We start from the raw sequence: 18,335 nt of genomic DNA on the forward strand, positions 1-18,335 counted from the left end.
CCTAGTCAACATCGTCAACGGTAACGCCAACTTAGAAAATCCCTCAATGAACTTCCTATAATAACCTGCCAAACCAAGGAAACTTCGAATTTCAGCAACAGACTTAGGAGCTTCCCACTTAGACACCGCTTCTATCTTAGAAGGATCAACAGCAACACCACCTCTTGAAATCACATGACCAAGAAAACTAACCTCTTCTAACCAAAATTCACACTTAGACAGTTTAGCAAATAACTTCTTTTCTCGTAGAACTTCTAAAACCATTCTCAAATGCTCAGCATGCTCTTCTTTAGATTTCGAATACACCAAAATGTCATCAATAAACACCACAACAAACTTATCTAGGTACGGATGGAAAATCCTATTCATATACTCCATAAATACTCCAGGCGCATTAGTCACACCAAAAGGAATTACAGAATACTCATAATGTCCATACCTTGTTCTGAAAGCAGTCTTCTGAATATCTTCAGTTTTCACACGTATCTGATGATATCCCGACCTCAAATCTATCTTGCTGAACACACTCGCCCCAACCAACTGATCCATCAAATCATCAATCCTCGGCAAAGGATATCGATTCTTGATCGTCACTTTATTCAGTTGCCTGTAGTCCACACACAACCTCATAGTACCTTCTTTCTTCTTAACCAATAACACTGGTGCACCCCACGGTGACACACTCGGACGAATAAATTTCTTATCCAACAGATCTTCCAGCTGACTCTTCAATTCAGTTAACTCAACAGCAGACATACGGTACGGAGCCATCGATATCGGTCTAGTACCAGGTACCAAATCAATCGAGAACTCAACTTCACGCTCTGGCGGCAATTCATTCACTTCTTCCGGAAACACATCAGGAAAATCACACACTACGGCTAGATCGCCAATCACCAGTTTATCCTTAGCCTCCAAAGTCGCTAACAGCATAAACAACTCTGCCCCATCAGCTACTTCCTCATTCACTTGCCTTGCTGATAGAAACAAACTCTTTTCTTCCTCCTCTCAGAAAAATCACAGTCTTATCAAAACAGTTGATATAAACTCGGTTAAACACCAACCAGTTCATACCCAGAATAACATCAACTTGCACTAGTGGAAGACACACGAGGTCTATCCCAAAGTCTCTACCAAAAATACTCAAAGGACAATTCAAACAAACTGAAGTAGTAGTCACTGAACCCTTTGCAGGAGTATCAATCACCATACTTCCAAGCATCTCAGATATCTCTAACTTAAGTTTCACAGCACACTCCAAGGATATAAAGGAATGAGTCGCACCGGTGTCAATAATAGCTACAAGAGGAAAGCCATTAATATAACACGTACCTCGGATCAAACGATCATCTGCAGAAGTCTCAGATCCCGATAACGCAAAACCTTGCCTCCCGACTGGTTCTCCTTCTTTGGCTTAGGACACTGTGGACTGATATGACCCACCTCTCCGCAGTTGAAACAAGTCATAGTCTTCAACCGGCACTCTGCAGCCAAATGACCACCTTTTCCATACTTGAAACACTTCTTCTCAGTACTGGCACACTCATGGAAACGATGTCCAGCCTGACCACATCTGTAACACTTAGCAGGGGCGCTAGAGTCTCCCCCACTAGGCCTCTTCGTCCCACTCTGTCTCTGGAAACCTTTGCCAGCTGCATACGGTTTCCCACGATCATTTTGACTCTTGCCTTTCCTATCAACCCTTTGCTGATAGCTCTCTGCTCTAGCCTTGGAATCCTGTTCAAAAATCCTGCAACAGTCAACCAAGTCAGAAACACTCTGATCCGCTGATACCCAATAGCCTGCTTGATCTCGGGACGTAACCCATTCTCAAACTTCACACACTTTGAAAATTCTCCAGCAGCCTCATTATAGGGAGTGTAATACTTCGACAGCTCTGTGAACTTAGCAGCATACTCAGTAACAGACCGATTGCCCTGCTTCAATTCCAAGAACTCTATCTCTCTCTTCTCTAAAACACCATCCTCGTTCTTTCGTTCTTCCCTCTGACATCCTCTGGAAAATACTTCCTCAGGAATCTCTCTCTGAACACAGTCCAAGTGATCTCGGTATTCCCAGCGGATTCCAACTCAGTGCGGGTAGCAACCCACCAATCATCAGCTTCCTCTGACAGCATATGCGTACCGAACCTGACCTTCTGGTTATCAGCACACTCAGTCACTCGGAAGATCCTCTCTATCTCCTTCAACCACTTCTGGGCACCATCTGGATCGTATGCTCCCTTGAACATTGGAGGATTGTTCTTCTGGAACTCGCTCAGTTGACAAAAAAAAAAAAAAAAAAAGAAGAAGCAAAGAAAAAAAAAAAAAAAAAAGAGAACAAGGCCGCACTTTCTGCTTGGCTCGCCCTTCATTTCAACGCAGCTCCCATTCCCACAACATTCGGATTTCCTCCAAGTACTCCAGCTAGCATACCCAGAGCCTCAGCAATCGCAGCATCGTCTCTACCTCTTCTTCCAAAAAACCATCTTCCATCCAATCAGCCATCTCTATTCTGAAAACCCCAACAACCGAACAATAAGTACTGATAGGGTTACACAACACCTATCCCGTACAGGGGAAACAGAATAATTACGACTCGACTCGACCGACTATGCTCTGATACCACTAATGTAACACCCTTCTAAAATACCACCCCAAGTATTTAATTAAAATAATAAAATATCAATCAGAGTAATTATGCCCTGAAGAGTGTCACACATCACACACCTCAAGACACGAAATTATTTCACCACCAACACCACAAAACAATTATTTCACACCAATCATCAAACTATCCTGTCATGCTCATTTATTTAATCAAAATAAGACAGTTTTGCATAATTCGCAGCGGATACAAAATAACAACATTCAAATCATGTACTGCATTACATGTAAACAAAATGGTTCCACAACCAAAAGAAATATATAGTAAAACATCCCACCCCGATTTACATCTACCAGAGCATGACCCACTAAGGACTACACTAGACTCCACGGACTAGCTCTATTCAATCACTGCTGTCATTACACTGAAAACAGTTGTAAGGGTGAGTTCCTCAATCAATATAATAAGCATTATAAAACATTATGTAATGCTAAGTAATTTTTTAACACATTTCATCACCCTAACCCAAACATATATTCAGCAACAGCACATCAACTCAACATAATACTTCAACAAAACCATCAAAAAACAAACTAAAAAACCAACACACAACACACGTATAATTTGCAATACATCCATTCATATTTACGCCATACATATATATGCAAATGGACTAACGTCCATGCATGCGGTAACCAAATAAACCAGACGTACTTCGTGAACATATAGTTCAACAACCATCAACCGGACCACAATCCAGGGTACTGCTCACCAGCCACTAGTCCACTCCCACTCATTTGAGACCTTATTGACTCACAAATCAACTAATTCCTGCCTAAATTTCCTCAACCATGGGAATTATCAGAAACCCAAAACCACCTTAACCCAATAGCTACCCTAACCACGCTACCACCCCCTATGAAAATGGGCCATGCTATGCCCGCTAAATCACACACCTAGCTAGTGCAAACATCTCAACATCAAAGTGCTAACATCCACTAATTCCTCACCAATGGGGGAAATTGCTAACTTCACCCATAAGATAAGGCCACAACATGCAACGCCTAATCACCTAGCAATGCAACACAAAACGTCAAACAACAATTTCAAGAATAGACATATGCTCACACTCTACAAAGCCATAAACAGTCTATCACAATGCATACATCACATGATTACATTCACCAAACCGAGCATTATGCATACCCTTACACATTATCGAACACACTTTTATCACAAACAGCATATTCACAATCATGCCAAACAACAAACATCATCCACCCCAGTATTACACACGCAAAACACTCTACTAATCCTATACTACTCAAAAAAACATACGGAATGATCCCTAGCACTACCTAGTCATACATTCCGCTAAGTATACTTCCTACTTCATCGACGTCATCTCAGCCCTAAATCACCAAACTAAACTGCTTCAACCACCACAACATCTCAGAAAAACCACAGAAGTCCTTGCCCATTCTACGCTCAGCATCTGCCGTATGCCATCGCGTATCCCAAAAGAACCTGGCCAACTCCATACGCGTAAATGCCTACTCTCTTACGGTATGGTGCCATGTTCCTTCCTCAGTCTCAAAGGCCAAAAAACCCATACGCGTACAATCACACCATTCCATACGCGTATGCCCTACAGCGTTGTGGCCCTGCCGTACAACCGTCATCTAACATCCCACCGCAGACCACGTCTTATACGCGACCAACTAGCAGACCAAACACGTTATCATATACAAACACTCATCTTTCTTCTATTCCTCATCCATACGCGTAGTGCCTGCCATACGTACCGATGCCTATCATACGCTGTATCCTATTTCCATACGCGTACCAGCCATCTCATACGCGTATTGCCTAGTGCCATAAGAGTATGCCCAAATAAATATTTTTACTAAAATATAGATAGGAATTACGCGTACCATGCCATCTCATACGCTTTATTGCTAGTGCATCCGCGTACCATGCCCTCTCATACAATACGCGTATTTGTTGCCTAGTGCCATACTGCGTATGACCAGAAAGCCAAGAACTCTCTCAGATCTGCAATGAATGTGCTTTCCGCTTTCTCTCTCTAGCTACGAGATCTATCCAATTCAACCTTCCACAGTCCAAATTTTACACACAATTCATTCATATCATTTAACACGAATCATACACTTTCGATTTCACAATTTGCTAACCTTTCTACCTCTAATTCCTACGAATTTCTTCAATTATAATCCAAATTTCGGCATCCCAAAATTCACAAATTCATCATACTCATTCATCAGAGCAAATCAATGGTTCCTCACTACCCATCACATTTATCCCATAATACCATTAATCGAGTGCTAACCCCCTTACCTGAGTTAAATCCGGCAGCTTTGAGCTTTCAAGCCTTGTCCGTCACTCAACCTTCGTTCTCGTGCGCTTTTCCCCGTTCTGTCTCTTTCCCTTTTCACGTGAGAAAATAACGTTTTCCCAAAATGGGATTTTTTCTAAATTCAACTTATATAATTTCTCCATATATTATCCCGATAATAATAATAAGTCCAGAAATAATAATAAAATATCCATTATCTAATTAAATTAATAAATATATTATTAACTTAATTTAAATAATTATCATATTATTATCGGGGTGTTACACCCACAACTGAATCAAATTTCATGGTTTTAACATCAACATTTTCATCATTCACACAATTCAATCAAATTTCATGGGTTTAACAACAACATTTTCATTATTCACACAATTCAATCAAATTTCATGGGTTTAACAACAATATTTCATCATTCCATAATTCAATCAAATTTCATAGGTTTAACAACAACATTTTCATCATTCACACAATTCAATCAAATTTCATGGGTATAACAACAACATTTTCATTATTCACACAATTCAATCAAATTTCATGGGTTTAACATCAAATTTCATCATTCACACAATTCAATCAAATTTCCTAACTTTAACAACAACCTTTTCATCATTCACACAATTCAATCAAATTCATGGGTTTAACAACAACAATTTCATCATTCCCACAATTCAATAAATTTCATGGGTTTAACAACAACATTTTCATCATTCCCACAATTCAATCAAATTTCATGGGTTTAACATCAACATTTTCATCATTCCCACAATTCAATCAAATTTCTTGGGTTTAACAACAACATTTTCATCATTCACACAATTCAATCAAATTTCATGGGTTTAACATCAACATTTCATCATTTCCACAATTCAATCAAATTTCATAGGTTTAACATCAACTTTTCATCATTCACATAATCCAATCAATTTCATAGGTTTATCAACATCATTTTCATCATTCCCACAATTCAATCAAATTTCATGGGTTTAACAACAACATTTTCATCATTCACACAATTCAATCAAATTTCATGGGTTTAACATCAACATTTTCATCATTCCCACAATTCAATCAAATTTCAGGGTTTAACATCAACATTTTCATCATTCCCACAATTCAATCAAATTTCATGGGTTTAACAACAAAATTTTCATTATTCACATAATTCAATCAAATTTCATGGGTTTAACATCATCATTTTCATCATTCCCACAATTCAATCAAATTTCATGGGTTTATAAGCATCATTTTCATCATCCCCATAATTCAATCAAATTTCATGGGTTTAACCTCACATTTTCATCATTCCCACAATCCGATCAAATATTATGGGTTTAACAATGACATTTTCAATATTCACACAATTCAATAAATTTCATGGGTTTAACATCAACATTTTCATCATTCCCACAATTCAATCAAATTTCATGGGTTTAACATCACATTTTCATTATTCCCACAATTCAATCAAATTTTATGGGTTTACCAATAACATTTTCATTATTCACACAATTCAATTAATTTCATGGGTTAACAACAACATTTTTCATTATTCACACAATTCAATCAAATTTCATAGGTTAACATCAACATTTTATCATTCCACAATTCAATCAAATTTCATAGGTTAACAACAAGTTTTCATCATTCACACAATTCAATCAAATTTCATGGGTTTAACAACAACATTTTCAACATTCACACAATTCAATAAATTTCATGGGTTTAACATCAACATTTTCATCATTCCCACAATTCAATCAAATTTCATGGGTTTAACAACAACATTTTCATTATTCACAAAATTCAATCAAATTTCATGGGTTTAACATCAACATTTTCATCATTCCCACATTTCAATCAAATTTCATGGGTTTAACAACAACATTTTCATTATTCACACAATTCAATCAAATTTCATGGGTTTAACATCAACATTTCATCATTCCACCATTCAATCAAATTTCATAGGTTTAACAACAACTTTTTCATCATTCACACAATTCAATCAAATTTCATAGGTTTAACAACAACATTTTCATCATTCACACAATTCAATCAAATTTCATGGGTTTAACAACAACATTTTCATCATTCACACAGTTCAATCAAATTTCATGGGTTTAACATCAACATTTTCATCATTCCCACAGTTCAATCAAATTTCATGGGTTTAACAACAACATTTTCATCATTCACACAATTCAATCAAATTTTATGGGTTTAACAACAAATTTCATCATTCACATAATTCAATCAAATTTCATGGTTTTAACAACAATATTTTCATTTATTCCCACAATTCAATCAAATTTAATAGGTTTATAAACAACGTTTTCATCATTCCCACAATTCAATCAAATTTCATGGTTTAACCACACATTTTCATCATTCCCACAATTTAATCAAATTTCATGGTTTAACAATAACATTTTCATTATTCACACAATTCAATCAAATTTCATGGGTTTAACATCAACATTTTCATCATTCCCACAATTCAATCAAATTTCATGGGTTTAACATCACATTTTCATTATTCACACAATTCAATCAAATTTTATGGGTTTAACGATAACATTTTCATCATTCACACATTCATCAAATTTCATGGGTTTAACAACAACATTTTCATTATTCACACAATTCAATCAAATTTCATGGGTTTAACATCAATTTTTCATCATTTCCGCAATTCAATCAAATTTCATAGGTTTAACAACAAATTTTTCATCATTCACACAATTCAATCAAATTTCATAACTTTAACAACACATTTTCATCATGCACAAAATTCAATTAAATTTCATGGTTTTAACAACAACATTTTCATCATTCCCACAATTCAATCAAATTTCATGGGTTTAACATCAACATTTTCATCATTCCCACAATTCAATCAAATTTCATGGGTTTAACATCACATTTTCATCATTCCCATAACTCAATCAAATATCATGGGTTTAACATCAACATTTCATCATTCCAATCAATCAAATTTCTGGGTTTAACAACAACATTTTCATTATTCACACAATTCAATCAAATTTCATGGGTTTCACATCAACATTTCATCATTTCTATCATTCAATCAATTTCATAGGTTTAACAACAACATTTTCATCATTCACACAATTCAATCAAATTTCATAGGTTTAACAACAACATTTTCATCATTCACACACTTCAATCAAATTTCATGGGTTTAACAACAACATTTTCATCATTCCCACAATTCAATCAAATTTCATGGGTTTAACATCAACATTTTCATCATTCCCACAATTCAATCAAATTTTATGGGTTTAACAACAATATTTTAATCATTCACACAATTCAATCAAATTTCATGGGTTTTAACAACAAAGTTTTCATCATTCACACAATTCAATCAAATTTCATGGGTTTTAACAACAACATTTTTCATTTATTTCCACAATTCAATCAAATTTCATGGGTTTAACATTAACATTTTCATCATTCCACCATTAAATCAAATTTCCTGGGTTTAACAACAACATTTCATCATTCACACATTCAATCAAATTTCATGGTTTAACATCATATTTTCATCATTCCCCATTCAATCAAATTTCATGGGTTTAACATCACATTTTTTCTTCTCACACAATTCAATCAAATTTCATGGGTTTAACATAACATTTTCATTATTCCCACAATTCAATCAAATTTATGGGTTTAACAATAACATTTTCATTATTCACACAATTCAATCAAATTTCATGGGTTAACAACAACATTTTCATTATTCACACAATTCAATCAAATTTCATGGGTTTAACAATAACATTTTCATTATTCACACAATTCAATCAAATTTCATGGGTTTAACATCAACTTTTCATCATTTCCACAATTCAATCAAATTTCATGGGTTTAACAACAAAATTTTCATCATTCACACAATTCAATCAAATTTCATAGGTTTAACAACAACATTTTCATCATTCACAAAATTCAATCAAATTTCATGGGTTTAACAACAACATTTTCATCATTCCAACAATTCAATCAAATTTCATGGGTTTAACATCAACATTTTCATCATTACCACAATTCAATTCAAATTTCATGGGTTTAACATCACATTTTCATCATTCCCACAATTCAATCAAATTTCATGGGTTTAACAACAACATTTTCATCATTCACACAATTCAATCAAATTTCATGGGTTTAACATCAACATTTCATCATTTCCACAATTCAATCAAATTTCATGGGTTTAACAACAACTTTTCATCATTCACACAATTCAATCAAATTTCATAGGTTTAACAAAACATTTTCATCATTCACACAATTCAATCAAATTTCATGGGTTTAACAACAACATTTTCATCATTCACACAGTTCAATCAAATTTCATGGGTTTAACATCAACATTTTCATCATTCCCACAATTCAATCAAATTTCATGGGTTTAACAACAACATTTTCATCATTCACACAATTCAATCAAATTTTATGTGTTTAACAACAAAATTTTCATCATTCACATAATTCAATCAAATTTCATGGTTTTAACAACAATATTTTCATTATTCACAATTCAATCAAATTTCATGGGTTTAACCTCACATTTTCATCATTCCCACAATTCAATCAAATTTTATGGGTTTAACAATAACATTTTCATCATTCACACAATTCAATCAAATTTCATGGGTTTAACATCATCATTTTCATCATTCCCACAATTCAATCAAATTTCATGGGTTTAACATCACATTTTCATCATTCCCACAATTCAATCAAATTTTATGGGTTTAACAATAACATTTTCATTATTCACACAATTCAATCAAATTTCATGGGTTTAACAACAACATTTTCATTATTCACACAATTCAATCAAATTTCATGGGTTTAACATCAACATTTCATCATTTCCACAATTCAATCAAATTTCATAGGTTTAACAACAAAGTTTTCATCATTCACACAATTCAATCAAATTTCTAGGTTTAACAACAACATTTTCATCATTCACAAAATTCAATCAAATTTCATGGGTTTAACAACAACATTTTCATCATTCCCACAATTCAATCAAATTTCATGGGTTTAACATCAACATTTTCATCATTACCACAATTCAATCAAATTTCATGGTTTAACATCACATTTTCATCATTCCCACAATTCAATCAAATTTCATGGTTTTAACAACAACATTTTCATTATTCACACAATTCAATCAAATTTCATGGGTTTAACATCAACATTTCATCATTTCCACAATTCAATCAAATTTCATAGGTTTAACAACACATTTTCATCATTCACACAATTCAATCAAATTTCATAGGTTTAACAACAACATTTTCATCATTCACACAATTCAATCAAATTTCATGGGTTTAACAACAACATTTTCATCATTCACACAGTTCAATCAAATTTCATGGGTTTAACATCAACATTTTCATCATTCCCACATTTCAATCAATTTCATGGGTTTAACAACAACATTTTCATCATTCACAACAATTCAATCAAATTTCATGGGTTTAACACAAAATTTTTCATCATTCACATAATTCAATCAATTTCATGGTTTTAACAACAATATTTTCATTTATTCCCACAATTCAATCAAATTGCATAGGTTTATAAGCATCATTTTCATCATTCCCACAATTCAATCGAATTTCATGGGTTTAACATCATCATTTTCATCATTCCCACAATTCAATCAAATTTCATGGGTTTAACAACAACATTTTCATCATTCCCACAATTCAATCAAATTTCATGGGTTTAACATCAACATTTTCATCATTCCCACAATTCAATCAAATTTCATGGGTTTAACAACAACATTTTCATTATTCACACAATTCAATCAAATTTCATGGGTTTAACATCAACATTTTCATCATTTCCACAATTCAATCAAATTTCATGGGTTTAACAACAGCATTTTCATTATTCACACAATTCAATCAAATTTCATGGGTTTAACATCAACATTTTCATCATGCACAAAATTCAATTATTTCATGGGGTTAACAACAACATTTTCATCATTCCAACAATTTAATCAAATTTCATGGGTTTAACATCAACATTTTTCATCATTCCCACAATTCAATCAAATTTCATGGGTTTAACATCAACATTTTCATCATTCCCACAATTCAATCAAATTTCTTGGGTTTAACAACAACATTTTCATTATTCACACAATTCAATCAAATTTCATGGGTTTAACATCAACATTCATCATTTCCACAATTTAATCAAATTTCATAGGTTTAACAACAACTTTTTCATCATTCACACAATTCAATCAAATTCATGGGTTTAACAACAACATTTTCATCATTCACTCAATTCAATCAAATTTCATGGGTATAACAACAACATTTTCATCATTCACACAGTTCAATCAAATTTAATGGGTTTAACATCAACATTTTCTTCATTCCCACAATTCAATCAAATTTCATGGGTTTAACAACAATATTTTCATCATTCACACAATTCAATCAAATTTCATGGGTTTAACAACAACATTTTCATCATTCACAAAATTCAATCAAATTTAATGGTTTTAAACAACAATATTTCATTTATTCCCACAATTCAATCAAATTTCATGGGTTTAACATTATCATTTTCATCATTCCCACAATTCAATCAAATTTCATGGTTTTAACACAACATTTTCATTATTCCCACAATTCAATCAAATTTCATGGGTTTAACAACAACATTTTCATCATTCACACAATTCAATCAAATTTCATGGGTTTAACAACAAATTTTCATCATTCACACAATTCAATCAAATTTCATGGGTTTAAACAATAAAATTTTCATTATTCACACAATCAATCAAATTTCATGGGTTTAACATCAACATTTCATCATTTCCACTATGCAATCAAATTTCATTGAATTAACAACAAAGTTTTCATCATTCACACAATTCAATCAAATTTCCTAGCTTTAACAACAATATTTTCATCATGCACAAAATTCAATTAAATTTCATGGGTTTAACAATAACATTTTCATCATTCCAACAATTCAATTAAATTTCATGGGTTTAACATCAACATTTTCATCATTACCACAATTCAATCAAATTTCATGGGTTTAACATCACATTTTTATCATTCCCACAATTCAATCAAATTTCATGGGTTTAACAACAACATTTTCATTATTCACACAATTCAATCAAATTTCATGGGTTTAACATCAACATTTCATCATTTCCACTATTCAATCAAATTTCATAGGTTTAACAACAACATTTTCATCATTCACACAATTCAATCAAATTTCATGGGTTTAACAACAACATTTTCATCATTCACACAATTCAATCAAATATCATGGGTTTAACAACAACATTTTCATCATTCCCACAATTCAATCAAATTTTATGGGTTTAACACAACATTTTCTTCATTCATCCACAATTCAATCAAATTTTATGTGTTTAACAACAAAATTTTCATCATTCACATAATTCAATCAAATTTCATGGTTTTAACAACAATATTTTCATTTATTCCCACAATTCAATCAAATTGCATGGGTTTAACATCATCGTTTTCATCATTCCCACAATTCAATCAAATTTCATGGGTTTAACATCACATTTTCATCATTCCCACAATTTAATCAAATTTTATGGGTTTAACAATAACATTATCAATATTCACACAATTCAATCAAATTTCATGGGTTTACCATCAACATTTTCATCATTCCCACAATTCAATCAAATTTCATGGGTTTAACAACAACATTTTCATTATTCACACAATTCAATCAAATTTCATGGGTTTAACATCAACATTTCATCATTTCCACAATTCAATCAAATTTCATAGGTTTAACAACAACGTTTTCATCATTCACACAATCCAATCAAATTTCATAGGTTTAACAACAACATTTTCATCATTCACACAATTCAATTAAATTTCATGGGTTTAACAACAACATTTTCATCATTCACACATTTCTATCAAATTTCATGGGTTAACTTCAACATTTTCATCATTCCCACAATTCAATCAAATTCCATGGGTTTAATATTACTCTCTCCATTTTGTTATTTTCTTTAATTTTTCACACATATTAAAAAAAGTTAACCAATATTATTACTTTTCAAGTAATAATTTTTATTTTATCTATAACATCTTTAATTTTTATGATTATATTTATTTTACTTTTCCTCTTTTATAAAATTATCTAAAAATAATTTTAACAAAATACAATTAATATTATCTTAAATTTTACCAATATTAATTAAAAAGAAAATAATAAAAAAAATAACGCTTAAATAGGAACGGAGAGATTTATTAACTTTTGAACACTTTAATGTGTAAAAAAAATTTGAACAATTAAAAGTTTAAATAAAATTTTGCTTCTTCATAAGTTTTTTTCTTCTTCTTCTCAAAATCAATTCTATTAATTATGAATTTAAAGAAGAAAAAGTCAAATATAATCATTTAAATATTCATCGTGATACTATCTCATTTTAGGTAACATGAATCGAAACAATCTTATGAAAGTTTAGATAGACAATATATTTGATAAAACGACATTTACCCTTAAATTTTGTTGATATTTTAAAATGTAGTACCTATTTCGAACTCTCACGTTATTTAAAAATCAAGAATAGAGTAGCATACTTTGTAAATGATAAAATTAAAATTAAATTTAAAACAATATTTGGTAGCCGTAATAACATAAATTTGAATAAAATTAAAACACTGCCAAAGTGCACAAAATGAATAATGACGATAACTTTCTTAACTAACAAACAATATTTAAAATTTTAAAGGAAATCTACGGATGCTAGTATCCATTATGAAAACTACAATCCCAAATACACAAATCAAGTACACTCTTTACACACTTTCTGGTCATCTGATTATTAATATCTGGTAGCCGTAATAACATAAATTTGAATAAAAATAAAACACTGCCAAAGTGCACAAAATGAATAATGACGATAACTTTCTTAACTAACAAACAATATTATAAAATTTTAAAGGAAATCTACAGATGCTAGTATCCATTATGAAAACTACAATACCCAAATACACAAATCAAGTACAAATCTTTACACACTTTCTGGTCATCTGATTCCTTTCCAAGTGTACTAAGCAAGGCAAACAAGAAGTCTCTATTGATAAATTACGAGAAGAATATTCCATGCCATGAATTATGGGTTTGTTGTTCAACAACTTATCATTACCCCTAGTTCGTTCTTTTTCTTATTTCTCTTGCTAAAATTTTAAATCGCTTTTTTTTTGCTTAAATTTCTTTATAAATAATAAATAAATAACCAATATCTATTATTGCATATATATATATAGATAATATATATATATTATTATAGTATATATATATTTATAATATATCTTATATAATATATATATATATACTATATTATATATATATATATATATATATATATATTATATATATATATATATATATATATAACGTTACTTTGCAAACAATATTACCTTTATATATTTCTTAAGAAAATGTATTTATATCAATTGTGGCAGAGTTTGTTGTTTTCATCCTTCTAGTTGTTATTATTTTTTTAATTAAAAGATATACACAGTTTATATAAAAATAACACAAATATTTAATTATAATAATTTACATTATTTCAAAAATAAATGTAATGTAAAGGAATACACGTCTTTTATTAATTGACCGTGTAAAAATATAAGATTAATTATTATATGTTATCAATGTAAAAAATTTCACATTGTTAATTCATATCATTATTCGTTTGTATTATTTTATAAATTTAAAAAAAAAAAATTCTTTCTGCATCCGACGTCTATAATTAACTGATGGTGTAAAATTATTTTACATTATTAATATATTTCAATTAAATTTGTAAAAATATTTACGTGTATATTATTTTTTTCTCTATTTTATTTTTAATTACATGAACGTTGCTGTTTTTTTAATACATGAATGTTGTTATATGATTTATTTATTTTATTTAAAACACACTATTATTTTTCTTTTTCCCTTTTATTTTTATGTATTTTGTATATTTTAATTAATTTTACCATTTATATTTCTTGAATATAATCATATTAATATTTTCATATTTGACTACAGAATAAAAGTATATTAGTAATTATTTTTTTTTATTACAATAGCATACCAGATTCGTCAAATTGGTATCAAATTCATAGCTCTCAAGACATCTTACAATATAATCATATTAATTTTTTTTAATATACATTTTTTAATTAAATTCTATTAAAGTATTTAAATCATATGATATCTTAAATTTAAATAAAAAAAAATCCATTTCCCATTTCTACCTCTGTATCCGTTGAACGAAACCGAAAACTTGATAGCATAAAACCCGCTGAACTTCATTCAACTGCAAAACGTTAAACCAAAGAAAAAACGAAGCAACTTTCGCACTTTCTCATTCTTGCACGCACAACTTTGAATCCAATCTCAACCCATTTTTCACTGAGTTCTTGGTACCTTTTCTGTTGAATTTGAAGGTTTTTGAAATCTAGGTTAAGAGAGTTTTCGTTAGATGAGTAACCAGAGGAAGAGGAATTTTCAGATTGAGGCTTTCAAGCACAGAGTTATCATGGATCCGAGATATGCTGAACATACTTGGAAGATTCTGGAGCATGCAATTCATGAGATATATGATAAGAATGCTAGCAGTCTGAGTTTTGAAGAGCTTTACAGGTTTTTTTTTTCATGATTTTTTTCTTACTGTTGTTGATTCTTAGAAAACTTTGTTTTACCTGTTATTGTTATTATGATGAATTGATGCTTGATTTTGATCATAATTTTGCAATTGTTTAGCTTGTTTTTTAAGATATGATATGATTTAAATACTTTTGATTCTTTTCATCAAGTGTTGATTACAATGATAAAACATCACTTTCAAACACATACCCAGCTTGATTCATCTTTCAAATTTGTAACAGTTTAATTACCTGTTACATTCAAAGACAGAAGACTAACTAACTTGGCTTGACCATTTCAAAAAGTGACTCATTGAATCAATCTATGCAAACAACCATGCACCCAAAAAAACTAAAAACTATCACAAAATTTGTATAAAAGAATAAATGATATTACCAAAATCATTCTAAAAAGTTACTACATGATTATGACATAAACATTATACTAAACTGCAATGTTAATTAATCTCTACCACCCATCTAAAAAGTTACTACATGATTATGACATAAAACATTATACTAAACTGCAATGTTACTTAATCTCTACCACCCATCTACGGTACAAAAAATCACCGATAAATATCGTCAAATATGAATAATCGATAACTAATGATATTATTATCTACATAAAAGAATAAGCTAATCTCTATCATCATGCACCACCTTCTCCTCTTCTTCGAATGAACCTTCTAAGTATAATGTTTCAATTTGATTAGCATAACACTCAAAGGCACGGTGGGGCTTAAGGGATTGTGTTAATAAAAAATGCCAAACTGAAGGCAACGGGGTCCAGGAAGTGGCAAAACAAGAGTTTGAGTTTACCAACATAGTATCCCAATATGGGAGAAGAAGCGGAGGTGGACAACAGCATAGCAAAGACAAGTAAAGCTAACATATATAAGTTTCAAGGAGAGAAGGGGTGCATCGGGAAAGAACACCAGTGCAGGGATGCAAAGAGATGGTAAAAAAAAAAAAACAGGGTGCGAAAGTCCTAAGCCTAGGGTGCTCTTCAGAAGCTCGAGGTGAGAATGCACAGCAGACAATAACGTGCCTCTTCCTCGGGCGGAACAACCACATAATAAGGTGGAGCAGAAGTATCATCCAACGAGCCTCGCGAAGCAGACAATTCTGCAAGCTTTTTACATGCCAGCAATGGTCGTTGTTCGTTGTTTCCTACGCAAAATTGACAAGCAATGTCTACTGCTTCTTGGTTACTAACCTGAAATCAGAATGACAAAAATAAACTTGATCAGTTAATTATTCAATTCAATAGTAGCTCAGTTGGTTCGAGAGTTCAATCTCTGGCTGATGAGTAAATATAATACTAACTACTAATAATTTGTAGATCAATATTCTTACCTTATCCCATAAACCGTCTGATGCTAATATTAACAAAGTCATGTTCAGGTTCAATGCTGATAACTTTAGTTTCAGGCTCTGCAGTCACCCATTGTTTCAGGTGTCGGTCTCCGATAGCTCTAGATACAGCCAGAGATCCTTGAATCCGCCAAACACCACGGCATAAATCAACATAACCAACCACCCTGCAAGACAAATTTCAACGCTTAAGAACGGACCAAACCAAACTCAAACATTGGTTTTGATAAACATCAGGTAAAAAAACACTACAGTGATCAGAAAATTTACCGAGGTCTCAATTCTTTCCCGTTCATCTTCCCTGGAAGGTCGATGATCAGATGTTAGGGCCTCTGCAACCCCTCCTCTACTAATGACAGCACGGCAATCACCAGCGTTAGATACAACTAAGTTACCGTTCCTAATCAATGCTGTTACACAATAAGAACCACCATGGGGATCTTGTTTCATGAACTCAGAATCAGTATTGAGGTAACCGCGCTTCACTGCCTCCTCAACATCTTGTTCTTCACTCATGATAACCTCATCCAAGATGTTCTTTTCCAAGTTATTCGCAGCAAACTCCGCAGCTTTGGCACCTCCATGTCCATCAAACACGCCAAAAAAAGCCTGCAATAATCACAAAATAAACTTATACAAGTTAAATTTTATACAATTCACAAACTAATCTCAATCTTCCATATGCAGCTATAATTTCATAACTGTACAAAACCATGGTAAAGAAAAACAAAATTTCAAAATCTCCAAACAATTGAATTCAATCAGACCCAGATCAAACTTAGACACCGAGTTTCAAACTTTCAACAACCCCAATTCCCAGAAACACATCACTGTCAAACCCAACCACTCAATATTCTATTATATTTAACCAAATCAAAAATTTTAAAAGTGAAAAAGTAAAAAAATTTCCACACAGTGATGTGAGTAACCAGAGGAAGAGGAATTTTCAGATTGAGGCTTTCAAGCACAGAGTTATCATGGATCCGAGATATGCTGAACATACTTGGAAGATTCTGGAGCATGCAATTCATGAGATATATAATAAGAATGCTAGCAGTCTCAGTTTTGAAGAGCTTTACAGGTTTTTTTTTCATGATTTTTTTCTTACTGTTGTTGATTCTTAGAAAACTTTGTTTTACCTGTTATTATTATTATTATGAATTGATGATTGATTTTGATCATAATTTTGTAATTGTTTAGCTTGTTTTTTAAGATATGTAGTTGTATTGTAGTT

At 31.8% G+C, this 18,335-nt stretch overlaps 1 pseudogene; it reads right to left on the reverse strand.

Annotated features, from left to right (window-relative positions):
• Window positions 1–16,733: 16,733 nt before the first annotated feature.
• On the reverse strand, window positions 16,734–17,816 carry LOC127115083 (probable protein phosphatase 2C 2; annotated as a pseudogene).
• Window positions 17,817–18,335: the final 519 nt, after the last annotated feature.

The sequence above is a fragment of the Lathyrus oleraceus genome, unplaced genomic scaffold (genome assembly GCF_024323335.1).
Source record: "Lathyrus oleraceus cultivar Zhongwan6 unplaced genomic scaffold, CAAS_Psat_ZW6_1.0 chrUn1018, whole genome shotgun sequence".
In the NCBI taxonomy this organism is placed as follows: domain Eukaryota; kingdom Viridiplantae; phylum Streptophyta; class Magnoliopsida; order Fabales; family Fabaceae; genus Lathyrus; species Lathyrus oleraceus.